The 22744-nt window shown below is 41.6% G+C and overlaps 1 protein-coding gene across 1 annotated transcript in view; it reads left to right on the top strand.

The window, feature by feature from the left end:
- Positions 1–2343, top strand: part of LOC117546212 (zinc finger protein 239-like) — a 111933-nt gene extending 109590 nt beyond the window's left edge. Inside the window, exon 4 of the transcript XR_004568967.1 lies at positions 664–2343. The gene's annotated coding sequence lies outside the window, so the exon portion shown is untranslated. The remainder of the gene's footprint in view (positions 1–663) is intronic.
- The last annotated feature ends 20401 nt before the right edge of the window (positions 2344–22744 follow it).

The raw sequence follows: 22744 nt of genomic DNA, 5'->3' as shown, positions 1-22744 counted from the left end.
GTACATCTACTTTTACTAAAGTACAATACCGGAGTACTTCTACTTTTACTCAAGTATAAGATTTGAGTACTTCTACTTTTAATCAAGTACAAGATCTGTGTACTTCTACTTTTACTCAAGTACAAGATCTGAGTAATTCTCCACCTCTGTAAGTATAGTAAGGCAGTAAGGATTGCCTTAAATCTCTCATACCCCTTTCACACCAAGGCTTTTCCCGTTCAAGCTCCTAGCTAGAGCTTTTCTGGTTCAGAACCAGTTCTTCGGTTCAGCTCCCGCTCTGTTCACACCGCTCAGTCAGACTGGTGCTGCGTCATTGCGTCATCGTTTGCGTCATGCCGTATCCGTTTGCGTGACTGCTTCATGAAGCCAAACTGTGCGGAAACCCCTCGCATCGACAACAACAATGGCAGATTGTATTGAATCGCTACTCGATGTGGTTTTGCTCTGTCTAAACTAAATGGAACAAATGGGACAACTTTACGACCAACTTTAGAGTCGTTACATGCTACATTCAAGACTTCTTTACAATCATCAACTTCAATGACGATTCGTTAGAGCTAGCTGTTGTTAGCCTCTGTATGCGCCAAGCTCAAAATACCCAGCTTTGCAGTATTAATTACTATGGTATAACATTAAAACTGATTCTCAATGTTATTTCCACAGATCATGTTGAAGCTGGCGGAAAGGCGGATCTCGCGTGTTATTTGGACACAGCCCAGATCTTCCGACTGGTGGGACACCATTGCTTCAGACTGTTCCCCTCTGCAATTCATGCAGAATTTCCGCGTGTCCAGGGAGTACTTTGACTACATCTGCAACCAGGTCAGCGGCGTTTAGGGGAGAAGAGACACAAATTACCGTCTGTGTATACCCAATAGAAAACGGGTTGCAATTGCCCTCTGGAAGCTAGCCACCGGAGGTGAATACAGGACCATCAGTCATCTTTTCGGGGTAGGCCTAAGCACCGTTTGCCTCTGTGTTCAGGATTTCTGCAGGGCAACCATGGAGATGCTGCTTCCACTACATATCACATTTCCTGATGTGGAGAAGTTGGTGGAAATGGCCACTTTTTTCAACAACCGTTGGAGAGCACCACAGTGTGTTGGTGCAATAGATGGAAGCCACATCCCTATTTTAGCACCACAAAATTATCCCAAGAACTATTATAACAGAAAAGGATGGCATTCTGTTGTTCTACAGGCTGTTGTTGATAGCAGGGGGATGTTCTGGGATGTGTGTGTTGGCGACCCAGGTAGTGTACATGATGCTAGAGTGCTAAAACAATCCAATCTTTGGGTGGCTATCAGTGATGGAGTGTTGATAGGCCAAAACAAAATGACCATCTCTGGCTGTGATGTGGGACATTACCTGATTGGTGACCCAGCCTATTCAATGCAAAGATGGCTAATGTGGAGAATTGAAGATTATATTCATCTTAATGTCACCCATATATAAGAGGTGTGTTGCATCATGTTATCACTAATGTAGGTGTGGTTTTATACATTCCTGTGTGTTAAATTTGAAGGGACAAAGTACATTTATTCCTCTTAAATATAGAGAGGTTTTTTATATATTCCTGAAACAATGCTCCCTTTTTCTTAAAAGTAGATTAGCGCACTAGTCTTTTTCTTCCACCTGTGTAATCAAAAGGGTGTTTTTTTGGCTATCTGTGAGGAGGTAAAATGCAGAATTACTTGTGATTTCTGTTTTGAGTGAAAAGATTACCCGTTAAGTGTTTTTCAGAAAGTCTTGTTGCAGTTAGAGGCCATGAGGTTCTTGGCTAATCATCAATGGTATTTGCAAATTAACAAGGGAACTCCAAGGGACATTTTCCTCAGATTTAATGCAGTTACATTCTTGTAGTTAATGATGCATATCCTGCATACCTATAAAGAGGCCTTGAGAATTGAGTCACACAGTTAGGGTCTGAATTATCAATGAATGTATTCATTGATGCTGAACAATGCCTGTGTTTGTATCCTATTGACTTTATTCTTTCATGTGTGAGTACTAAAATGGCCACAACATTGTGAAGTAGTTGGCTTCAATGTGCTTAAATGACTCTGTGTGAAATAAGGAGCAGGTTTGCATGACAGGAGACTAGAAATGATGGGGGAGGGGAGCAGAGAGGGAAGTTGGAAGAATGTGTGTGTGTGAAAGCTGCAGGAATACGAGACAGCGAACACCAGATGTGTTTGTTTTGCTTCAAACTGAGAGACTGTTTCCGGATCAGCTCGGCTGGCGCGCGCTGATACGCTACGAAAGCCCATCGTTTGTATATGGGCCAATAGATGACCTGTATGGGAGGACCATCCACACAGCTCCTCCCGTTGTTCTTATAATATCTCCTGTTGAGTCCTTGTGTCCGGTCTCTTTTCCTCCTGCCGTCAAGATGATGATGTTCTCCCGGCATTAGGACCAGGGCAGGGGTGGGCCTACCCCTTTGAGAAGTGTATTGTATTCTTACCTGTTACCATTAAAACAGATTATTGTTTAACCCCTATCCTGGTTGTTTTGAGTTTTCCTTCTTTTAAAACAAACTCATATAGGATCGGCGCGGAGCAGAGATATCTGCTCCAACACTAATGAAACCATTTTCGGACACTGGGAGACTGACCTCTGAACAGCACACCGACAATTACAGGCTGAGCAGTGCACGGTCGGTTGTTGAGATGGCTTTTGGAAGGCTAAAAGGAAGATTGAGGTGCCTCCTAAAAAGAAACGACTGCAAGCTGGAGCTCAGCAAAATAATGGCACTGACTTGCTGTGTACTAAAAAAAAAAGGTATGAACAATTTACATACAAAAATAAGGTCAGCTCTTGTTGTTGGTCTCCATCACCTTCACAATCCTGTCTACCAAGCCAAGCATTGAGTGGCTGTTCTGCTCAATTCTGCTGAACACCTGTATGAACTCAGAATTGGCAGTATGCACCTCCTGAAGCATCGCATGGCCCTGCTCCAGTAGCCTTTCCTCCCTCACGTCACTTTTCTCCATATACATCAGAAGACCAGATGACGAATCCAGCTTGCTTTTAACTACAAAGGGAACAATAATAAAGTCAACACAGTATTCATGGTATTTTATGAGATGTATATTATATACTGTGTAATGAAATGTTGTATTGTTATTATGGCTGCAGTTGCATAACTTGAACAACGACTACAATGACTATGCCATGATAAATGCACATGGCAACAGGGAACAGTATTACTATAATTATCACTGTAAACCTTACCCTGTTTGTTTCGGCCCACTGGCTGGATTAGGTTCACCAGACATTCCTGGGAAGAGCTGCTTGCCGTAAGAGGAGACCCTTCCATCCGCACCGGCGAGCTACACGCCAACGGTAGTGGTGGTTCCGACACAGTACGCTCCAAACCAGATATTTCTGTAAACATAATATAAACACAATGAACAATAGTAAGGCAAGGTAAGGCAAGGCAAGTTTATTTATATAGCACTTTTCAACACAAGGCAATTCAAAGTGCTTTACAAAAAATGAAAGACATTAAGAAAATGGCATTTAAAATCAGTCATTAAAAAGAAAAGCTAATAAAATAAACATTAAAAGAAAAAATACATGGATAAAAATTACAGCGCAGTTTAAGATATGAATAGTTAAATTAAAAGTAGCGACAAAAAGAAAAGTCTTCAGCCTGGATTTAAAAGTAGTAAGAGTTGCAGCGGACCTGCAGGTTTCTGGGAGTTTGTTCCAGATATTTGGAGCATAATAACTGAACGCTGCTTCTCCATGTTTAGTTCTGACTCTGGGGACAGAAAGCTGACCAGTCCCTGAAGACCTGAGAGATCTGGATGGTTCATAATTTAGCAGGAGGTCAGAAATGTATTTTGGGCCTAAACCACTCAAAGCTTTATAAACCAGCACCAGTATTTTTGAAATCTATTCTTTGACACACAGGAAGCCAGTGTAAAGACTTCAGAACAGGAGTGATGTGATCCACTTTCTTAGTGTTAGTGAGGACTCGAGCAGCGGCGTTCTGAATCAGCTGCAGCTTCCTAATAGATTTTTTAGTGAGACCTGTGAAGACACCATTGCAGTAGTCGAGTCTACTGAAGATAAAAGCATGGACAAGTTTTTCCAAATCCTGCTGTGACATTAGTCTTTTAATCCTAGATATGTTCTTTAGGTGATAGTAGGCTGATTTAGTAACTGTTTTAATGTGACTGTTGAAACTCAGGTCAGAGTCCATGACTACACCTAGATTTCTGGCTTCATCTGTTGTTTTGAACATTGCAGAGTGAAGCTCAGCGCTAACTTTTATACGTTCTGCCTTGGCTCCAAAAACCATTACCTCAGTTTTATCTTTGTTTAATTGGAGAAAGTTCTGACACATCCAGTCATTGATTTGTTCAATGCACTTACTCAGTGTTTGAATTGGAGCATAGTCTCCTGGTGAAATGGTTACGTAAATGTGTGTGTCATCTGCATAGCTATGGTAACTTTTGTTGTTGTTCTTCATTATCTGAGCCAGTGGTAGCATGTAGACGTTAAAGAGAAGAGGCCCCAAGATGGAGCCTTGAGGTACAGATGAAGCACTCCAGATCAGACTCAGGTGGGTGTGTCCCAGTCAAAAGCCCAGCGGATGCCAGCGGATGCCAGCGGATGCCAGCGGCTGGGGGTGTTGCCAAATTGCTAGAGGGCGTTGCCCAATTTCCCCATTTGTTCAATTACAGGATTTAACCATGAGATGGCGCTTCATTCACAAAATACACAAAGACAACTGTTTGCAATGTTTACAGCTCTGCAGTGTGTTTGCTGAATACTGTAGCATTTAATCACTTATTTGTTACTGTATGGTTTTCACAAGCTACTATAATGAAAAAACATCAATATTTTAGATCAAATAAAGTATATAGTTTGCTTTATGCAGTATATTTCTTGTAATATTGTTGGGGTGTTTTTACACAGTACAGTAGATTGAAGTAAATCAATTTATACATTAAGATAAGATAAGATGGACCTTTATTAATCCCGTGGGGAAATTCAGTAGTTCAAACAGCAACAGGGTGAGAGTGAAAAACAGGACAGCACAGATTCACACAGATTAATAAAATCAAAAATAAGATGAGCGATACAAATAATAATAATGAGAAACTATGAAATAAGAAATGAATAAAACTAAAATATAATTATCATATCATATATTATAATGTATTGTATTATTAAGTAATATCATACATTAACCCCATTATAGCAGATGCCACATTGAATGGATGAACACATTTATGCATCAATAATTACAACAGAGTATTTCTAAATACAAGTTGTAAAAATACTTATATGTATTTAATATTAACCCTTTGGAGTCAACCGTCACGCCGGCGTGATCAGATCACATGACCTGTGCCGCATAATAACAACAGTCCAGACAACATTGCTGTGTGTTTCTGTCGAAAGTACTGGCTTGAAACTATATCCCAGTCTTTGTTTCATGCAAAAAGACCCAGTAAACACGGAGAGACGATGATATAAAGTTAATACATTTCAAAAGTATGAAAAATGGAAGCACATATTTAAATATATTCGCCGCATTTGATCATTTTACGAAACGGAAAATACTGGAAACTGTAGATCCTGCTCAACAGGATGTATATGTGTATTTCTGTCGAAAGTACTGGCTTGAAACTATATGCCAGTCTTTGTTTCATGCAAAAAGACCCAATAAACAGACACAAATAAACACGGACATACGATGATATAAAGTTAATACAGATATATTTCAGAAGTATGAATAATGGAAGCACATATTTTAATATCTTCGCCGTATTTGATAATTTTACGAAACGGAAAATACTGGAAACTGTAGATTCTGCTCAACAGGATGTATTTACCAGGGAGGGGGTGAGGTAATCAGGTAAACGGAGTAATACGAAACGAGACGAAAAGAGACGAAGAGGGACGGCGGGAACCGAAGAGAGACGGCGGGAAATGAGAGAGACGAAGATATACGAAGACAGGCGGCGGGAGACGAAGAGAGACGGCGGGAGACTGCGATTGAAGCAAAGTGACAGACAAACATTGAGAATTTAGATATAGTTAGATAGATTTAGAGTTTTGAAGATTCAACTATGATGAAGAGAACTCTGAACGTGAGTCAAGCTTTAAGCTTGTTTTTTGACATGGAGGAGGAGGAACCTGTGATGTTGCCCTCTGTGTCATATTGACAGAAACCGCTTTGAAGCGTGGCACAGATAAAGACAGAAAAAACTGATTTTTGTACATAATGTGTATATATATATATTTGTATTATATTTATAATAACACTTTTGCCTTATCAGAATGAAATCCGTTCACATTATCATAGTGACATCCCATGTATATATTTCCAGCTTTTAAATGGTTTCGTTGTGTATGTTTGTGTTACCTATGAAAAATAATATCATTTTCAAAATCTGTTTTTACGTTTTTTTTTGTGATTTTGGGTCCAAAATGTTCATATAGTAGAAGATCACTGCTCTAAACAAAGTCAAAAATCCTACATCCAAACGAAATAAATATAATTAATTATGATGAATACGTTAAGTCTTGTTAATTGTTTTTCACTTTTATTAAATGTTTGATATTTCCGGTGGAAATGGTGGACTATCGGACATTCAAAATGCAGCATATTTTCACTCTTACACACATATATTCTCCTTTTACATACATACATCTTCACTCTACACACATATATTCTCCTTTTACATACATACATCTTCACTCTACACACATATATTCTCCTTTTACATACATACATTTTCACTCTCACACACATATATTCTCCTTTTACATACATACATTTTCACTCTCACACACTACTCACACATTCATACATTTTGCTCTCATATTATCATATTTCAATGCACACATTCATATATTGTCACTCACACATTCATGCATGTTGTTCTCATATTCATATAATGTAATGCTCATATTTATACATTTTGCTCTCATGCGAAATGTACTAAAACAAAGTATGTCATGGTAGTGGTCAGCTGTTAAACACAAAAGTGTATCTTAAGGGCTGTAAATATAATAAGCCTGTTGTCAATTTTAGACACAGGCTTATTATATTTACAGCCCTTAATAACATTCATTTTCTGGACTCAATGTGTGTCTTGGCCGTTTTCTTTGTTCCAAGCAAACGAGTGCTTTTTGTTTTGAAATCACTTCCGCGAGTTTCGCGGGCCTCCCCCCTCGCTCCACTGACCATTAGACCATTTAGTAAGGTCACAAGCAAAAGGGCAACAACGCCTCTCAGACTCTCTTCCGTTTACTTTTTTAATAAAGAAAAACAAATGGTCCGTAGATACACGGACTCATATAGCCTATGTATGTATACTGTAAGGAGAATGTATGTGCGTGAGAGGACCAGTAGGAATTACGGCATATAAATATGCAAACACAAACCTACAGACTGGGGGATGGGAGATCACAGGAGTGGGGGGAGAGCTGTGGAATGTGACCCTTGGGAGAATTCCTCCACACATTCCGATGGCCAATTCGTTTTAAACAAAGAGTTCGCAACACAGGACAGCATGGGCAACATGGGGGGTGGGGGCTGGTGAACGGTCTGGTCAATGTTTGTAAACACAATCCCCAGGATGTGTCCTAATCAGGAGCCGGGTAAATGAGAGACTGAGGAGCCCCCGAAAAACAGATCCCGAAATAGCTCGTCCTCGTTTCCGCAGCAGATAGGCCTACAGTATGGTGTCTGTGTTATGTCAGTCATTGTAAATAAAACGTTGAAAACTGAACTTGAAAATGGTTTCCTCTTTTTATTTTATTTATCATTTTCGGGACGGGGAGACGTGTGTGATTAAAAATTGATTTGCAGAAATGTAAAGTGATCTAACTAAGTTCTATTCATATTCTTGACGGGAAGAGCAGTGTAAATGGGTGGCCATATGCATTTGAAAAACAATATAAATCACACAGTTATTATACAATAGGCTATAAAAGCACCATCGATAACCATTACCTTTATCCAATTCAAACTTTGGACGGGAAAAAAGGAAGGTGTACATGGTTGGGCTATACTGTAGGCCCAGGAGCGCCGGGTGCTGTAGGCTAGGGAAGGCTAAGCCTTCCCAAATATTTGTGTAACTGCATCCTGGTAAAATAAAAATATAATGTCTTTGACATTAGCGCTGCTATGCAGCCACCTGTGCCCTGTACCACGAAGCCAGTTCAACAGACCCTGGATATGCTTGAGTTATCTTAACTATCCCTAACAAACGCGATCTCGCTAAACGGTCCTACAGCGCTGGTTATCAACTCGGTAAATCAAGCCAGGGTTTCTCTCTCCAGCTGAGAACGCGTTCAAGTGAAAGGGGCGGGGTTAGCTACATTTGACCAATCACAAATAGGGACAAGTGTACTGACAGCGCAACATCATACTTCATTGATGAAAAGTAAACTAATATTAGACAAATATGAACTTTAAACATCCATGATGACTTAAACATATAATCCAGGATACAAGCCACATAGTTGCACCTGCAAGGAGAATACAGAACAACTCGTTAAAAAAATAAACTACCGAGTGTTTGAAAGCGTAACAGTTTTATGATACTGTCCCATCTAAAACACGAGGGGATCTGACTTTATTACATTTGAGTTGAGTGTTTCGTCAACTTAATGTGTTGCTTAAAATAATACGTCTGCATACAGTGCTATATGTGACAATGTAACTAAGTGTTGCACGGCCAGATACGGCTCGAGAAGCTGACTCAGATAAGGAAATATTGTGATATCGATGTGTGATCGATGATCTGATTGATGATGTGATGTCAGTGTGAAATGAATGATAAGTGCGACACGTCGGCGTCTTTTCTGCATACGGCAGTTTAAACTGCATTTCCTTTTTCCTGTAATATGACTTGATAGATTTAAACTCCGCACACTGAGCTCTGATCGGTCAGCAGATGGTGCTTTCACTGAGTTGATCTCTTTTCTATAGACGCCGGAGGCGGGCAGCGTAAGATGGAAAAAAAAGTTATTTAGCCTTCCCAAACCTGTGCCTCACGCGCCGCCTATGAGTAGGCCTACTGTATACATACAAAGGCCATTCAAGCTAGAGTTCTTCTGGAAATGTTCACATCAGGCACCTTCAAGTTAAACAATACTAAACAATTAACACAGTAGGCCTAAATTATGTGGATTAAACCACATTTATTTCGTTAAAAATAAACGAAATATGATTTAGTTTGAATGATTAAATGTCATTAGGAACCTTCAAGTTAAACAATCAGGTGCACACTTTAATGTGCCGCCACCTCCGGACTCGGCTTGACTCGGTTTAAAGAATGCACAAATGTGTTTAATCGTTTATGTCAGATATGTACTAAGTAGCCTAAATACATTTGTTCCTGCTCAAGATTAGATTCAACTTTATTGTTATTGCACATATTGCAGGTACTGAGACAACAAAATGCAGTTTAGCTTCTAACCAGGTGCAACAAGCAGCGAAAAGTAATGTGCACAATACTACAGTAAACAATTAACACAGTAAATTATGTGGATTAAACCACATTTATTTCGTTAAAAAGAAACGAAATATGATTTTGTATGAATGATTAAATGTAGGGTGAATTGCCCTAATGTGGGACATTTTTGCATTTCAGACTTCGGGAATATATTGCGATATGAAGCAGATACAATACATCAAAATCCAGTAGGCTACCATTCCGAAATCCCCAGTAATATTAGACACTAATAATACTAATAATACAGTAAACTATTAACACTGTACATATTATTGTTTGCCCGTGGGATTAGGATGATCAGTCGTGAGACCCGTGCTGCATTTTCCTCCGGTCGGATGTGATATAAAAACAAAGCGATTATTTTTGTTGTTGTAAACTCACGTGGATTAAATTTAGTGCATTCATTTCAACTCGCGAACATATGATAGCCTACATTAAATGATCGTGAGGATGATGATTGAAAATTGTTTGTTTGAGCCTGGATGCATTTCCTGATCTAAAAACATAGCGATGGTTTTGTACTTACGCCAACGTGAATTAAACATTATTTTGTTAAATAAAAACATGGAGATGTTTAGTAAGTGATTACATGTCTCTTATTTAGCACAGAATATGATCCTATCCGTGATATATGGATCTTAACAAATATCCGCGATATCAGATACCTGTAGATCAGCTGTTTATTTCACATGGGTTCCAGTGTGGCAGCTTTTTAATCACGGCTCCCCCTGGTGGATCCATTATCCATTGCAGCTGGTTTCATTATAATTAAATGTATTTATCAAGGGGGCGTTTCAAGTCCTGCTGGGGGGTTTTCCTTTTCAGCAGGGGCCCACCCAGTGCCGATCACGGACCCGCACGGGTAGGCGTCTGAAATGGAGCGCTACATCTGTACCCCACATGTCATATTTGTCAACTCAGATGTGTATTTACTTATAGAAACAAAGTTGTTTCTGTCCTTTAAGTAGGATTCAAACCAATTTAGAACTGTTTCCGAAAGTCCCACCCAGTTTTCCAGTCGGTCTAGTAATATGCTGTGGTCAACAGTGTCAAACGCAGCACTGAGATCTAATAATACTAACACTGAAGTTCTGCCACTGTCTGTGTTTAAGTGGATGTCATTGAAGTCCTTTACAAGAGCAGTCTCAGTGCTGTGGTTTTGACGAAAGCCTGACTGGAACACATCGAAACAGTTATTTAAATGCAAGAAGTTACTCAACTGTTGAAAAACAACTTTTCCAATGATTTTACCTAGAAATGGCAGGTTTGATATGGGCCTGTAAATGTTCATTACTGAAGCATCTAGATTATTATTTTTTAAGAGTGGTTTAATGACTGCAGTTTTCAGGGCCTGTGGAAAAATACCTGAGTGAAGAGATTTGTTTACTATATGAAGTAGATCTGAGGCCATGCAAGGAAAAACATCTTTGAAAAATCCTGTTGGAATAATATCAAGGCAGCAGGAGGAGGATTTCAGAAGTTGAATAATGTCCTCTAGGTTTTTATCATTAATCTGATGGAATTGTGTCATGATGTCTGAATTGATATTAGGTGGACATAGGGACAACACATTTGCTGTACCTGATACAGAGGCCTGACTGCTTGTCTGATTTTCTGAATTTTGTCAGTGAAGAAGGCAAAATCATTGCACGCCCTGGTGGATAGAAATTGAGAGGCTACTGACACTGGGGGGTTAGTTAGTCTGTCGACGGTAGCAAATAAGGCACGTGCGTTGTTTTTGTTTTTGGTAATGATGTCAGAGAAGAAAGACTGTCGTGCGTTTTTCAATTCCAAATTATAAAGGCCAAGTCTCTCTTTATAGATTTCAAAGTGAACCTGGAGATTTGTTTTTCGCCACCTGCGTTCAACTTTTCGACATTCTCTTTTTTCTGTTTTCACAGTCATGGCCTTTCTCCATGGAGATATTTTCTTGCCAGACACTTCCTTTACCTTAGTTGGAGCAATGGCATCTATAACATTTTAATTTTTGAATTAAAATGATCTACTAGCTCATTTACTGAGATGTTAGCAGGGGCAAGTGTGGAAGAGAAATTCTGAGTAAACATTTCCCTAGTATTTTCAGTTAAATATCGTTTTGTGGTTACCTCTTTTTGAACATTTTTGTGAACAGAAATAGAGCTCTCAAAGAAAACACAGGAATGGTCAGAGAGTGCAACATCAGTCACCACAACCTTAGAGATATTCAGACCCTTTGAGATAATTAAGTCCAGAGTGTGCCCCTTATTGTGCGTGGGCTCCGTCACATGCTGAGTCAGTCCATAGCTATCAAGAACACAAAACAGTTCTTTAGCCTCTCTGTCCTGGGGGTTGTCAACATGGATGTTAAAATCACCAACAATGACTAGACGGTCAAAGTCAATACACACTATAGACAGCAACTCGGTAAAATCCTCAAAAAAGCTTGCACAGTATTTGGGTGGTCTATAGATATTTAGGAACAGAGCTCGAGAGGAGCATTTCAGCTGAAGGGCCACATATTCAAAAGAAGCAAAGTTCCCATAAGATGTCTTCCTGCATTGAAGGGAATCATTGAACAGAATAGCAACTCCACCTCCTTTCTTATGCATTCTTTCCTGACTCATAAAACTAAAGTTGGGAGGGGTTGATTCGATAAGAACAGCTGCACTGTTATTTTGTTCAATCCAAGTTTCTGTTAAAAACATAAAATCGAGATTGTGCTCAGTGATAAAATCATTGATTATAAATATTTTTCCTGCCAAAGACCTGACATTTAATAAAGCTAGTTTAAGTTCGTTAAACACACTATCAGTCAGGTTTTTTGTAACAAGCTGTGGCTGACATGGAATCACTGCTAAATTTGATAAACTCACACAAACGTTTGAGCGCTTCCTGTATCTAAGATGATTCACTGCTCTTAATCTATTACCTATCAACACAGATATCGGCAAAGCTACAGGCAGGCAGGGCCCCGGCATGTCCTGGAAAAAGTTGAGAGTGCCATACGCCCTTGAGCCTGGACCCAGCAAATATCAGTTTGCAGCGTTTTGTACACACACATCCCTATCAGGCTTTGAATGGGATGGAGGACCCACCACCCTGCTCCTCTCATCAGTAGGCTAGCCCTTCAACAATTCATAAATCGTTAGTGAGAAGAAAGAAGATACATTGGAGGCGTTAGCTGTCTTTGCCATGGGGATACCTTTGTTTATTATTATTAGCATTAGCATTAGCATGCTAGCGCTATTATTGGTTTGGATCATAGACTGTATATATAAATGGACGTAGGCTCCGTGACGTCACCCATAGGATTCTGCAGAGTTGCCGAGAAGCCGTTAGTAGGCGGAGTCGGCCACTAACAGCTCGACATTGACGTCAGAGTTCAACTCCCGCCTGCTCCAAATAAGGGCAAAGAGGCGGAGCCGGATTTTAAAATCCCTTAACGTTTGTATGCAATTGTGCTAAATTCAACACTGGAATCAAGCAAATATTAATATGTTTGCATGACATTAGTTATTTATATTTTGATATCACTTAATTATACGTTTAATACATTTAAGTCAAGCTAAGGTACATGTGATGGTAGCTAGTTAGTGCTCTTACCTGTGAGGCCTCCTCCAAACAGCATAATAACCAGACTGTATCATTAAAACTAAGTACCAGTTCTAGATCCTTGACTTTAGACAAACAATTCAAAAGACAAAATGTATTTAAAGACCAATCTTTATTTGAATGTGCCTCTACACCTGAGATATTAGTTATACAGTAATAGTATTGACAATCTAAAAAAACTGAGCAACTCAACAGTCAACTTTATATTTCTTATTGTCTAAAGCATTTATTATTTTCATTTTCCCCCTCTCATATTCAGTGTGGACGGATTGAGACAGCGTGGTGTCCAGAGAGCTGCAGAGACTTCAGGGAGAAACCTCCGTGTGATGGACGTCCTGTCTGTTGGTTTGGAGAGGACTGAGGGTCTTTCCTCAGCGAGGAGGACCAGGCCTGATGCAGGAGCGGATACCATAGCTGATACCAACTGCACAGGCCTAGTCTGTCACTTTATTTGACTAAATGTGTTTACTTATACATTTAATAGGTTTACACCTTCTGTCCATATGTGCTTTTTATTTAAAACTTCTTTGATTAACTTTTGGTTCACATTTTAATAAATTGTATTTGTATTTGCACTCCTTTCGTCCATTATTCTTACTGAAAATGTTAGATTACACATTCACATCTGACTGAAGATTGGCCCCATTTATTTGTGACGTTGCAAACTCTGCGGTACAAGGCACAAGTGATGTGAAGCTCATAAAGTGAGGCAAATAGAAATTTGCGTGAAACAGAGAGACTTAAATTCCTTCTGTAACCAACAGATTCTGCGGAAAGCAGAGCGCATTCTGAACTCTCCAGGTCATGTTCTTTCACATGAATTTCGTCTGTTGCCATCAGGGCGAAGATATGCTCTACCTGCTCAAAGGACTAATCGCTTTTCTAAATCATTCATCCCTTCTGCACTCAAACTTTTAAATTCTTGAAAAGGCTTTTAACTTGATTATTTATTTATTTATTTATTATTGTCATGCTTTGAACTATTTATAGTGTAAATTAGAATTATTCACATCTGTGCTCCCGGGTGTATCTGTGTGTTTTTCTTCTTGTATGTTCCTGCCTGTGTACATGACATAAGCTGCTGCTCATAACCAATTGCCCCTTGCGGGATTAATAAAGTTGTTGATTGATTGATTGATAGAAATAATCAGCTGATGGAGTGTAGATGTGGAAATAGCTGCATTCGATCAGCTGACTATGTTTTCACAATAAAAGTAGTTTCTTAGTGAATGTCCTGTACTGGTCTTAAAATCTCATAACATCAGCTTTTAATGTTCCTCTTGGATGTTCTTCTTGACCCTCACATGTCGTGTCTTTCAGGCATGTCCTTTCCTAACAAAAATGACAGGAAACATAAAATATATTATTGCAGAACAAGTGTGTTATTTATGAAAACGGTGTGTTTGTGTGTTTAGGGGCTGTAGATATAATTATTTTGTAATTGTAATGTTTTTTTTTTTATTTCAACAGTGAGCTACAAAGACAATCAGATTATGAATGAACATTGAAATATATGTTATTATCAAAATAATATTCAACTGTTATCAAAACGTAGTGCAACTGTAGAAGCTTGCTCTGTTGTCTCACTGAAAGAATAACTTTTACCACGTTTTTTACAGACAATATTGAGAGATAATGAGTAGTAGTTCTCACTATGTGTTAAATAGATTTGCCTTCAATACATTACATTAGAAAGCTGACCAAGTAATATTGCTTGTTAACATCTAAATGTAACTTTTTACATGGAAAAACCCCTCAACTTAACTGATGTGTAGGTGATCTAGTATTTAGTATTGTTTAAAGGAATGTATATCAGTGTATTAAAGTCAATACTTCATTCATTTAAACCAATATCTTTCTTGATTCTTTGTACAGTATGAAAAATAGAGTCTTTGTACCTGTGCTGAAGTTCACTGCTGTGAGGAGTCCAGTTCTGTCTCTCACTCTCTGGTCCAGCCTGTCTGCATCACCTGGACACCTTAAACAAACAGACAGATATATATATATATATATATATATATATATGTGTAAAGAACCATGTGTACAAACAATATAACTGATTCTCTTCTGTTGAACATGTTGGATTGGGTATTGTCCGAGTCAGGGTTCTTTTTATTTTACTGTAACTTTGGAAGTTGTGTTACCAATGCTTACTGTTTATTTGATACCAATTTGGTAATACAATTAATAAAAACAACAAGGTTTGGGTTCGTTCTTCAGATGACTGTGACGTTAACGTGTAAACTCAATAATGAACTCCAGCTCAACCAACCATATAGTAATCATCTTGAAATATGACATTAATAATTGTAATATACACACATCTTATTGTGAGGTTGATTTCACATACACTACTTCGACATTAGCTTGTCTACATACTTGAGCATAGCCAATTTAAATTAACCTTAGCGATGCAGTTCCTACCTACATAATAAAATATCTAAGGATGACCTTATTTTATCAACCTCAAACAGAAGGCGTTTGTTCTACAGTATTATCCCACTTAACGCTTGTCTATTTCGTTTTAACCTTTATATACACAGTCTACTCTATGGTTTTAACTTGGAGGCTACGATTAGCATCGTTAATAATAATAATGCATTTTATTTATATAGCGCTTTTCACAACTCAAAGACGCTTTACAGTATGAGGGAGGGTAGACAAACAAGGACAGGCAAACAAGTAAGTAAAAAATAAAAAGGCAGTCAAGAGGAAGTTGATTGAGAGGGGGGGGGGGCTTATGGGTAGACAGAGTTGAAAAGATGTGTTTTGAGGCGGGACTGAAAGACTGTGAGGGACTCAGAGTCACTGAGATCTTGGGGGAGGGAATTCCAGAGCCTAGGAGCTGCCACTGAGAAGGCTCTGTCCCCAAAGCTGCAGAGTGTGGATGTGGGAATGGATAGGAGTCCGGCTGCAGTGGATCTGAGGGACCGTGGAGGTTGATAAGGAGTGAGAAGGTTTGTGAGATAAGGGGGGGCCAGATGGTGGAGGGCTTTGTAGGTGAGGACCAGAATTTTGTAGTTGATGCAATGGGAGACAGGAATCCAGTGGAGGTCTTTGAGGACTGATGTGATGCCATGATTTGGTATGCGTGAGGAGACGTGCAGCTGCATTTTGAACCCGTTGGAGTCTGTTGAGGGATGTAGTGCTGATGCCGTAAAGAAGTGAGTTGCAGTAGTCGAGGCGGAAGGAAATGAAGGCATGGATTAGTTGTTCGGCTGCGGGGCGGGTGAGAGAGGGTAGGGTTTTTGCAATATTGCGGAGGTGGAAAAATGAGGTTTTGACTGTTTGGCTGATGTGAGGTTCGAGGGAGAGGGTGGGGTCAAAGATTACGCCAAGGTTGCGTGCCTGATTGGAGGGGGAAACAATGGTGCCATCGATGGTGAGAGTTATGTTAGTGACCTTGCTGAGGGTGGATTTGGAGCCGATTAGGAGGAGTTCTGTTTTGTTGCTGTTCAGTTTGAGGAGGTTATGTTGCATCCAAGTTTTAATAGCTGTCAGACAGGAATCGATGTGGGTAAGGGGTGGGTCATGGAGGGATTTGGTGCTGAGGTAGATCTGAGTGTCATCAGCATAGCAGTGGAAGTCGAGGTTGAAGTGGCGGAGTATCTGACCGAGGGGGAGGATGTAAATGATGAAGAGAAGGGGACCAAGTACTGATCCTTGAGGAACGCCTTGGGTGACTGAAGCTGTGGCAGAGGAGTGGTTTGGGAGGGAGATGAAGTGGGATCATTCAGTGAGGTAGGACTGGAGCCATCTGAGTGCAATACCTTCAATACCAATGTCCCTGAGTCGGGTGAGCAGGATGTTGTGGCTCACGGTATCGAAGGCTGCACTCAGGTCGAGGAGGATGAGAATATTGAGGGAACCAGTGTCAGCAGAGGTGAGGAGGTCATTGAGGACTTTGACGAGTGCAGTTTCTGTACTGTGGTGAGGACGAAATCCAGACTGAAGGGGTTCATAAAGCTGGTTGGTTTGGAGATGGCAGTGAATTTGTTTGGCTACAATGCGTTCAAGAGTTTGAGAGGAATGGTAGGTTGGAGATAGGGTGGTAATTAGTGAGGGAGGAGGGATCAAGACCAGGTTTTTTGAGGATTGGAGTAACGGCAGCAGTTTTGAAGGCAGAGGGGACGGTTCCATGGGACAGCGAGGAGTTGAAAAGGTTAGCAAGATAGGGGCAGAGGACGGGGAGGCAGGACTTCAGGAGAGGAGTGGGTAGAGGGTCAAGGGAGCAGGTTGTGGGATTTGAGGAACCGATCAGATGGAGTATTTCAAGTGGGGTCACCAGGTTGAACTGGGAGAGGCGGCGCTGGGGAGGAGGAGTCAGGAGGTCAAGGGAGATGGGGGGAGAAGTGGTAGCGGTGGAGGTTGGGGGAGATGCTTGTATATCAGATGGAGCTGAGAAGGAGTGGTTAATGCAGTTAATTTTGTCTGCGAAAAACTGGAGGAATGAGCTGCAAGTAGCGGAAGTAGAAGTAGGGAGGTTATCAGCACGGGGTTTGAAAAGCTTGTTAACTGTGGAGAAGAGGGTCCTGGGGTTACGGGAGGGGTCAATGAAGATGTTGGAGATGTAGGCAGATTTAGCGGCAATAAGAGCATCTTTGTATGCATTGAGATGGAGTTTGTAGCTTATGTAATGGACTGTGAGGGATGATTTCTTTGAAAGACGTTCAAGTTGGCGGCCTCGCTGCTTCATTTTACGCAGTGCGGGTGTGAACCAGGGTGAGGAGGTCTTGAAAGTAACAGTTTTATTTTTATGGGGGGCTAAAGTGTTGAGGGAGGTGAGTAGAGTGGAGTTGAGGTGGTTGAGCAGATCATCAGGTAAGCTGAGGGTTGCGTCCAGGGGGAGATTAGATGATAGCAGTTTGGAGAGATGGTTATGGTCAATGGAGTGTAGATTACGGAAGGTGATGTTTCTGGGTGGGCAGGGGTTTCGGGTGGGGGGGGCAATGGTGAATTGTATGAGTTTGTGGTCGGAGAGGGGAAATGGGCAAGGGTGGAGGTCAATCACTGGGAGGTTGGTAGAGCAGACGAGATCAAGAATGTGTCCTTTGTCATGGGTGGGGAAGGTGACATGTTGGGTGATAGAGAAATTGTCCAGTAGGGTTGTGAATTCGGATGCCAGCTTGCAGGTGGGTGAGTCAATGTGAATGTTGAGGTCACCAAGTAGTAACAGACGTTGAGAGAGGGATGAGGCAAGTGTGAGGAATTCAGTGAAATCGGAGAGGAAGGAGGGATGAGGTTTAGGAGGCCGGTAGATGAGGATGACTGTCAGTGAGGGAGGGAGGGGCTTTGAAGGCAATTAATTCAAAGGATGATACTGAGGGGAGGGTTAGTTCTGTGATCTGGATGTTCTGATTGTGGATTACAGCAAGGCCGCCACCACGGCGGGAGGGGCGGGGTTTAGTGATGTATTTAAAGCCAGGGGGGGGATGTTTGGTTGAGGGAGAAGAAGTCATCGGGCTGTTGCCAGGTTTCGGTGAGCAGAAGGAAATCGCGGGATTTTTCCAAGATTAGTTCATGGAGGATGAGGGCTTTCTTGTTGAGTGATCGGATGTTAAGGAGGGCAATGTTAGTTGAGTGGGAGGGGCGTGGTGTGGTCACAGACTGAAGAGGTAAGAGGTTGTCCAGGTTGACAGTGCGGGGAGGAATGTGAGATGGGGGGGAGGAGCGGCGAGGAGGTGGAAGGAAGTGTGTTATTATCAGTTTTTGGTGGTTGAGGGCGGTGGAATCCACTCCAGGTATTTGGGCCAGCTCTGAGAAGAGGGCAGTGGAATCCACTCCAGGTTTTCGGAACAGCTGGGATTGTAACGACCAGTGGTGGGTGTATAATATGGAGTAATAAGTGCGCTCAGATGACATGACAGTTGTGGGACATGGCGGTTAGTCGACCAAATAGATGTTATGGATGATTTTCCGGACTGGGAGTAAACAAATCTGCGTTTGGAACCTCTATGGACATACCTCGGTCTGCGTAGAAGCCCGAGGCAATTGATGACAGACAAGCTTAGAGGAAGCGCAGAAAAGTTATTGAGATTAAAAAGTTGGGAGACAGAGTATCGTAACATCATAGTGCCGCGGTAGGATGCTAGCGTTAGCACAGCGCTGGCTATGGTTGTAGACCAGCGGCGCTGAAAGTGGAGCTGTTGGCAGCCGTCAGACAGGATGAGATGTCAGTTGCAGGCTGTCCTTTACAGCAGATTGGGGGACCGGCAGGAGCGGGAGGTTTAAAGAACCAGAGTCAGGGCCCACGGGGAGGGGCAGGACGAAGAATGGGGCTGGTTATTTGATGGATGGAGCAGCGTTAGCAGGTGGGCTACATTGGCAGGGTAGAAAACCAAAGCGTCCGTCAAAAATGGCAATCGGGTGTAAAAAATATGTCCAGATCAGAACACAAAAGCCACAGAATAGTTAGAAAACTATAGCAGTAGAAAGTGGTCAGAAACTCTTAGATTAACAAAAAGAAAGACGAGATTTTCGGACCGAGAAGCAGCGAACAGTCAGCGCCAGCGTCCTCTCACGCCGAATAGGAAGAAAAATTAGCACCGATGTAGCTACCACTAGCTTACACGCTAACCCAAGCCTTAACATTCATTGAAGCTGATTAAAATCATTAACACATAAATAAGTACTCGATTTTCACTTACCGCAAAACCGCATGCATGCACCGTCTGTTTCAACCGCAGAGTGAGTCACAATAGTCCGATATATAAGCATGAAGAACAAACAAACACGGCCGGCTTCAAGTTGTGTTTCCTGGATGAACTGACCAGGCAGAGTCCCTGTAGCTTCACGGAGCAGCTAGCAGAGAGACAAGAAGCTAACAGCAGCAGTCACTTGACAGAGCTGTCACTCAATGTGACCACGCCCTAATTTATGCAAACACTTTAAGCCCTAATATAAATAAAAGGGTCGTGTTAGAAAACAATTCACTCACAGATCCATAATCATGAAGGTGGAATCTAACTATATTCATAATAATATCTATTGCATCCATGGGTAGAAACATGTTTTTTTATGCTGTAAAGTTGGGCATTTTAACATGGGGGTCTATGGAAATTGCTCCTTTCTGCAGTCAGTCCCCATCGGACAATATATGAACTGCAGTGTGTGGCACTTCCGTATTGGCGTCCCGGCTCTACCCCAGAGTTTGCCGCTTGGTTTGGATGCACATTCGGTAGCTGTAGTAGGTGAACTTTAGCTTTATTGCCAGGTCTGTCGATAGCTACATGGTTTAGTTTATGTTGTAAAACAAAAAGTCACAAATAAAACAAATCGGTAATGCATAACCAGTGTTGGGACTAACACGTTACTGTATGCCGTTATGTTTGGCAGTAACTAGTACTCTAACGCATTACTTTTTAAATTCAGTAACCCAGTTACCGTTACTACATGGTGCGTTACTCAGTTCGTTTTTTTTATATAGTCAACAGCCAGGCGAACAGAGATGAGAACTGTACTTAAGTACAGTACTTGAGTAAATGTACTTAGATACTTCCTGTTTCACATGCGGAGACGGGCTATGGGCGTGTTTGTGTTGTTTACTAACAAGACTATCATGGCGGCGGCGGAGCTCAAGTCTAGTTTCTCCACCTAGAGATATTCTCACTATTTCACTTTTGTCGAGCACAAAGAAAATAACGTTTTAGTTAAATGTAAGTTGTGTCTTGGCGGGTCAAAGATCCTATCTACTGCCCAAACCAGTAATTCAAATCTCTTAAAACATCTGCAAAAACAACATGCTGGGACGAAGCTAGTAGCTAAGACCACAGAGACTCAGCCGACGCCACTCCACCTCCACCTAAGCAACAGCGGCTGGATTTTAACCAAGGGACTGCTAGCCAGGGAAAAGTCGATAAAGCCATTGCACGGTATGTTGTAGAACACATGCAGGCTATTGCTACAGTGGAGTCACCCGCTTTCAGGGAGCTAGTTAGCATGATAGCATGTCCGGGCGGCACACGGTATATGGGACGGAAAACTTTTTCCAACTACCTGGAGAAAGAATATACAAAAATGGAAAGCCAGCTAATATCAATGCAATCCAGATTGCATATAATGCATGTCAAGTTGATCAACAGATTGTATTATTCTCCAATGCAATAACAGTACTGAAATGAAGGCTATAAGGGCATTCATGGGAGCCCTTTTTGTAAGTAACCCAAACGTTACTTTTCACAGTAACGCATTACTTTTTGGTGTAAGTAACTAGTAAAGTAACTGAGTTACTTTTGAAATGAAGTAACTATTAAATGGTAACTAGTTACTGGTTTTCAGTAACTAGCACAACACTGCATAACTCACCGGCAAATGAGCTCCGCACATTCCGCGTCTCGTCCTCCAACACAATAGACGATAGAGAAAGCGAGTTCACCGTGGATCCAAAACAACTCGTCGGTCTGTCTCTGAGGCCGAGTCTATCAAGTCAAAATATGGACTTGCTTTCGGACGACCGCTGCTACTCCGTCCGAGGTCTCGCTTTTGGTCCCGATAATCCTTCTTAACCTTCTTCAATTTGTTGTCAATCTGCTCAACTGTACGTTCAAAACCAGCGGTTGCCATCTCTTGCTGCAATTGTTGTAAAATTGTTTTGGACCGCATGCTCCCCTCCAGCTTCCTCTGTACCTCTTCGGAAGACCAGATTCCCAGTAGGTAGCTCGTCTCTTCGGTGGACCACTGCTGCTTGTTAAGTCTTAGGTTTTCCATGGTTGTGTACTGGATAACACACAGGCTTTTTGCTGTTGTTAGAGGTTGATCCCGCCCCTGTCCCTGCCGTAAGCGTGACGTATGCAGTGCTTGCATTCTAGACGGACAACTTTTTGGTGCTCGAAATGAACCGAATTCCAGAGCTTAGAGGCGGCTCCGCTGCGGTGTGAACAGGAAAAACCGGTGCTTTTCAAGCTCCAGCTCCGAACCGGCCCTAGACCGCTTGGTGTGAAAGGAGTATCAGTCAGATCTGGTTCATGTTGCTGGAAAATAGAGGTTTGGCGCCTTCTGCTGGGGTTTTTTCAGGTGCTGATGAACTAATTGTCTCAAAGCACAATTATTTAAACTGGCACTCAAAACAGCAAAACCATAGCTCCAAAACTCTTAACACATTTTCAGCTTTGCATCCAATTTTCACTTCAACATGGCCCTTTCTGCAAACACTGCACACGGTTCTGTAAGTAAAACACAGGAATCTGATGTAAAACACTGCCATTACTGTAAAACTACAGCAACATTAACCGTTACAGTTAACACTTTTGCAAACTCTGTAGATAGTTTTAAAATCAGAATCCAGTTCATGTCGTAAAGTAGATTTAATTGGGTTATATCTCACACAGGCTCCGCCCTCTACTGTACTCTATGGGTACTACTCTATCATGTTGTGCTTGCATTCACCTACTGAGTCTGGTGCTTCCGGGTCCGGTGTCCAGGAGGGTCCGCCACACAGGTCTGCACGTGAGGACTTCCCTGCGGTGATGACCATGACGGCAGAGCGTGTAGGCCTACCGCTCCCCCCGCCACTGCCACCGAGGCCGGTAAGCCGCATTTGTCAGGGGTTCTACAGCCCGGTGCGTCCGGCGGAGCCGGCCCTCGTTTCGCCCCCGTTGCCGGATATCTGGTAATGTTGGAGGCAACGTGGCGGCAGCCACTCAAAACGAAGGCTCCAGTGGCAG

Source organism: Gymnodraco acuticeps, unplaced genomic scaffold (genome assembly GCF_902827175.1).
Source record: "Gymnodraco acuticeps unplaced genomic scaffold, fGymAcu1.1, whole genome shotgun sequence".
NCBI lineage: Eukaryota > Metazoa > Chordata > Actinopteri > Perciformes > Bathydraconidae > Gymnodraco > Gymnodraco acuticeps.
The sequence above is the reverse complement of the archived record's forward strand: the minus strand, read 5'-3'. Positions and strand labels throughout refer to the sequence as shown.